This window comes from Grammomys surdaster, unplaced genomic scaffold (assembly GCF_004785775.1).
Source record: "Grammomys surdaster isolate TR1022 unplaced genomic scaffold, NIH_TR_1.0 721, whole genome shotgun sequence".
Taxonomy (NCBI): domain Eukaryota; kingdom Metazoa; phylum Chordata; class Mammalia; order Rodentia; family Muridae; genus Grammomys; species Grammomys surdaster.
The window spans coordinates 1,332,169-1,338,144 of NW_021605140.1; the positions used below are offsets into that span (position 1 = coordinate 1,332,169).

Consider the following 5,976-nt stretch of genomic DNA (forward strand, 5'->3'; position numbering starts at 1 on the left):
CCCTCCCTTCTCTGAGGTGAGGACTCATGTGCCATCTAAATGGTCCCTGATCATTATTGGACTAGGTGGAAACACCCTGCTTTGTTTATTTCAGTCAAGCTTTCCAGGCTATGTCCTCGTGAAAGGCTTTTAACTGGGTCACACTCCCTTGAAACACAACTAATATGTGTTCAGAGCAGAGATGCCACTTAACACACTAATTAGAAGTGGAACACAAGCAGATTTCTTCACAACCTCATCGGTGACAAGGACTAATGACTATAATGAATGAAGACTTTAATCCATTCTATTAGAGGTGACGAGCGGAGGTGTGATCGAGCACCAGCTAATGAATCTAATCATGAAATTTCAATGCCACATTACACTTCGGTTTGAAACCATCACACAGATGCCTGTAAGAGAGTGAAGTTAGCTATAAGATAACGTCAAGGTCAGGTTCGTTAGACTGCTCCATCAGTGCCTTCCACTGGAAACAATAGGAACTGTCAAGAATAGCAAGGGGTTTTCCTTGTAGGGCTGATAGGCCAATAATTTGTTTGCTGAGTTCATTGTGAAGTCTAATGAGAAAATTTCATCAACAAATGTGAACTCCTGAAGAAGAGCTCTTCACAGAATTCTAAGGAGTTTTAATTAGCATGCAGCTAGGACTCATTAATTGGAATTCTACAAACAAAATTTATAATTTGTTCAGAAACCACAATAAAGGAGTACTGTGTGCTATAAAGTACAGCCTTTTAAAGTAAATGAATGAGATAAATAAAACTGCTCAGGACATATTTAAGCCTTAATGAGGACTAAGTTTTGGTGCTGAAGATCGTTTGGTTGAGATGATGTGTTCATGGCTGCAGCCTCAGTAAACAAAATCAGCCCTTTGGGCTCCCGTCTCCTGGTCCAGAACTGTCTTCAACCCTATCAATTATTACTAATGCTTCTCTGTGAGTCATATGTGCAACCCACAGCACTCTATGTATATGAAGGAGTTAATAAAGCCCAGATGCTTTCTAAGCACACTCGATGGCACAGGGTTCACGCACAGCTCTGCCCCTTGGGTTTGCAAACTTACCTCTGCTTCTTCAGCTGCTCTCGTTCTGGCTATGTCCGGTACTTCACTCTGAACAAGACCTGAGGATTCTCAAAGTGGGCCCAGTTCTTAGAGGTGAGGGTTCTAGTGTCACTTTTATTCAGTGCTAACAGTTGACCCTAAGGCCTCCCATATGCTAGATAAGCACCCCACCACTGAGCTACATCCCTAGTGTGCACTGTGTCAACTCTTTAGGATCAGAATCAACCCTGTCATGCAGGTATCTTGGGGACTCTTAGACTGGGCAGATATCACTTCAGAAATCTGGAAGGAAGGCCTGAAATTGTACATAAAGGGCATGAAACATTCATAGCATCAGTGACAGTTGTGAGTGTTCAAGTAGGCGTTAGGAAATAAAACCAAGGGAGGTCTCTACAGGGCTACTGGGCTGGATGCCAGGATGATTCAGAAGCCACTATTTGCTAGGAGAACCTCTTGGCCTGGAATCTAACCTGCACCCTAAAAAAATTCACCATCTGGCTTGCTGCTGTAAACAGGGCAGCTAAGTTTCTAGAAGTTTCTGGGAGGTGAGAGTAAAGGATTCACATGAATCAAATAGTAACGAAAGATGCTAATTCATGAAATCTGGCACATAAATGCAATGACTATCACATCGAGGATTTCTAGTCAGTAGATCTGTTCCCACTGCTCTGACATAAATTACATAGAAAGTCAAATCTAACCGGGATGTAGCTCAGTAACCACAAAAGCAGAACAAAAGCGACGACATCTGATTCAAGAATGCAGTACACTAGGCACAAGTCTGCTTCCTACTTTTGATGGTTAGAGTAAATTGTCAACTTGACAGAATTTAGCATCATGGGAAATGGGCATCTGGGCATGTCTGTAGAGGATACTCTTGATTACATACATTGAAATAGGAAGGCTTGTCTACTATGGGTGGCATCATTCCCTAGCTTGGGTCCTAGACCGTGTGAGTAGAAATAGGGAGCAGAGAAGTATGCCTGTATCTGTTGCTTTAACGTGACTGCAAACATGATGTAACCATAGCTGCTTCAAGCTCGTGCTGCTTTGACTTTCCAACCATAATGAACTGTACATTAAATCGTGAATAAAAACAAACCTTCTCTGCCTTAAGTTGCTATTGTCAGAATATTATCACAGCAGTGGGAAAGAAATCAATACATCACTGAGTTATTCCTGTCCTTTTCTAGCCATTGTTATCACCATCACAGAACTACAAATGAGTATATTTAATAAACTCCACCCCAACTCCCAGAAACAACGCTACTTGTTCATGTCATTCAATACACAGTATCGCTCTGCCAAACAAGGGGTAGTATTGGATCTAATGTGGCCCAGTCAGTGAAACTTAAGGATCAGTACATTTTTTTCTAGGGGAAAATCAATGCCTATATAGCAATTCTACTTAACTTTGCCCTGAACAGATTAGATATATCAAATAAATAAATAAATAAATAAATAAATAAATAAATAGGTTTAGCCTTTCCATTAAGTAATAAGAAGAGGTAAAGTGAGTGAGCGTTAGTATTTGCTTGAGTTAAACATGTCATATCCAAGTCAGAGCAATCTCTGGATCTTCCTCCCATGAGCATGAGATGACCTGTGCAGTAGCAGATGCTGTGAGGAGGAAAAGAGTACATAAAGGAGGAACAAGGCTTAAAGGCCAACATCTTATAAAGAAATAGTCACAGACTGATGCTTATGTTTCATTGCTAAGTCATGTGGCATCCTCTGTATTCTGGGGCATTTGAGAATGCAGTAGTTTTAGCTGAGCCACTGCACAAAACAGAGTTCCAGCCAGGAAGAAAACTGAGAAGGGTAATATATGACATCGTGCAGAATTTTAAAGATTATAAATTATAAAATATTATAATATTTTATATGGCATGTAAAATATTACAATAATAGAAGTAGTAGAATATCTGTCTATCTACCTATTTACCTATCTACCTATCTATCCATCCACACACCCACACATCTATCTATCTATCTATCTATCTATCTATCTATCTATCTATCTATCTTCTATTTCTATCTGTTTATCTCTATCTGTCTATCATCTATCTGTCTGTCTGTCTGTCTGTCTGTCTATCTATCTACCTATCTATTTGTTCAAGGCTTGAGCTTATGAGTTCTCTCATGTATGCTGGTATCTAATTTTAAAACGATGACTATAAGCAGTGGTGGGAGACAGGGTGGATCAGAGGAATGGACAGAGTAAGCATCCTCCAAGTAGACTTTGTAGGGTTCTCTGAGAGGTGTATGTCTCTCAGAAGAGAAGGTCTACTTATGATGACATGGAAGATTAATTAACTGTGGAGACCTGGACATGTGACCCATCTGAATTCTCCCAAATGTCTCTACTCTAACCATCACAGCACTGTTCTTTTCCTCCCCAAGACCTAACTTTCACTTAAGAAATCTACAAGTCAGAGCTAAACAAAGCTAAATTTTCAACTGAGGAATATTGAATGGCCGAGAAGCATCTAAAGAAATGTTCAACATCCTTAGTCATCAGGGAAATGCAAATCAAAACAACCCTGAGATTCCACCTCACACCAGTCAGAATGGCTAAGATCAAAAACTCAGATGACAGAAGATGCTGGCAAGGGTGTGGAGAAAGAGGAACACTCCTCCACTGTTGGTGGGATTGCAAGCTGGTACAACCACTCTGGAAATCAGTCCAGCGGTTCCTCAGAAAATTTGACACAGTATTACTTGAGGACTTCTGGACATATACCAGAAAGATGCTCCAACATATAACAAGGACACATGCTCCACTATGTTCATAGCAGCCTTATTTATAATAACTAGAAACTGGAAAGAACCTAGATGTCATTCAACATAGGAATGGATACAGAAAATATTGTACATTTACACAATGGAGTACTACTCAGCTATTAAAAACAATAAATTCATGAATTTCTTAGGCAAATAGATGGAACAAGAAAATATCATCCTGAGTGAGGTAACCCAGTCACAAAGGAACACACATGGTATGCACTCACTGATAAGTAGATATTAGCCCAAAAGTTCAGAATACACAAGATATAATTCACAGATCATATGAAGCTCAAGAAGAAGGAAGACCAAAGTGGGGGTGCTTTGGTCTTTCTTAGAAGGAGGAACAAAATACTCATGGGGGCAAATACTGAGACAAAGTATGGAGCAGAGACTGAAGGAAAGGCCATCCAGGGACTGCCCCACCTGAGGATCCATCCCATATACAATCACCAAATGCAGACACTATTATAGATGCCAAGAAGTGCATGCTGACAGGAACCTGATATAGCTGTCTCTTTAGAGGCTCTGCTAGAGCTTGACAAACACAGAGGCGGATTCTCACAGCCAACCATCAGACGGGGTGTGGGGTTCCCAATGGAGGAGTTAGAGAAAGGACTGAAGGAACTGAAGGGGGTTGCAATCCCATAGGAAGAACAACAATACCGACCAACCAGAACCCTCAGAGCTCCCAGGGACTAAATCACAAACCAAAGAGTACACATGGAGGGACTCATGGCTCCAGTCACATATGTATCATCAATGGGAGGAGAGCCCCTTGGTCCTGTGAAGGTTTGATGCCCCAGTGTAGGGGAATGCTAGGGCAGAGAAGCAGGAGTAGGTGGGTGAGTGGAGGAATACTTTCAAAGAAGCAGGGGGCGGAAAGGATGGGATAGGGAGTTTCCAGCGAGGAAACCGAGAAAGGGAATAACATTTGAAATGTAGATAAATAAAATATCTAATTAAAAATAAAAAACTACAAGTCTGTGAATTAAGCCTGAATTATAATTGAATATGTCATGGGATCCAGCATTAGATGGATATTCAGTTTCCTCAACCCTGTGGCTACAGGAGATGATAATGGTTTAGGTCAGCCATAAATTGTTCTGTCACCTGCAATGAGGCAAGAATGTATAGCTTGTGTGTGTGTGTGTACATGTTCGCACATGTGCATGTGCCTATAGGACCTTGTATATATTAGGCAATGTTCTACCACTGAACTACATTTTTCTACCTCATCTTATTTTTCTTTCTTTAAGTTTTCTAATACTAATGTGTGTATCAAAGATAGCCATACTTCTTTAAAATGTCATACAGAAGCATCACTTGAATTTACCAAAATGTCTTTCTTAGTCACTTGACTCCCAATTAACCACAACCAGTGTTGAGGAAAATGTTTCCTTTACACACCTTCAAATACAACTAAACCAAATAACTAATCCCAGATACCCATTTCTAAGACTGTCTGCACAAACATTTCTAGCAGGTACTATTGTTAGCTATAAAAAGACAACCAACCAACTTTAAGGATAAGCAGCAGATGGATGGAGGACGGAAGGCAGCTCGGAGAATGTTTATGATGGTAGGATGACCAGAGAGCAGGCTTGGATGCTCCAAAGCCAGGAACATGAGATAAGAAAATGATGCTTGAATATGCCAAAGACTGACATTGAACCCAGTCACTTGACACCAGCCCTGCTTAGTTCCAGATTCTACACACTCCATCATAACCACAAGAGAAGAATCATAGCAATGCAGAACACACACCACAGCCACCACACACAAATAAGAAAAAACCTCATTCTCATTGTTGCTAGCAAATTCCTGATGAACAGGGAGAAAGGCAACATTAGGTTCAAGCAGACGCCGGGAAAGGCTGAACATCAGCAGAAAGCAATAGAATCCTTGAAATACTCTGAGCCACTAGAGCAGAGAAACCCAAAAACCCATCCCAGTGTTCACTATGACCACACAAACATTAAAACTGAAACAATGCATGAAAGTTTAGCATGACCCTTGTGCAAGGATAAAAGAAATGTGGGAAGGAACCCATAATTTTTGAAATCTATATTCATATCTATCTATCTATCTATCTATCTATCTATCTATCTATCTATCTATCTATCTAT

The 5,976-nt window shown here is 40.5% G+C and overlaps 1 protein-coding gene and 1 non-coding gene across 5 annotated transcripts in view; one reads left to right on the top strand and one right to left on the bottom strand.

Annotated features, from left to right (window-relative positions):
• Rgs6 (regulator of G protein signaling 6) overlaps positions 1 to 5,976 on the bottom strand; it is a 529,723-nt gene that overhangs the window by 276,086 nt on the left and 247,661 nt on the right. The gene's annotated exons all lie outside the window — the stretch shown is intronic.
• LOC114633618 lies at positions 5,802 to 5,906 on the top strand. The gene has a single exon (XR_003713214.1). It is a non-coding gene; the product is annotated as a U6 spliceosomal RNA (small nuclear RNA).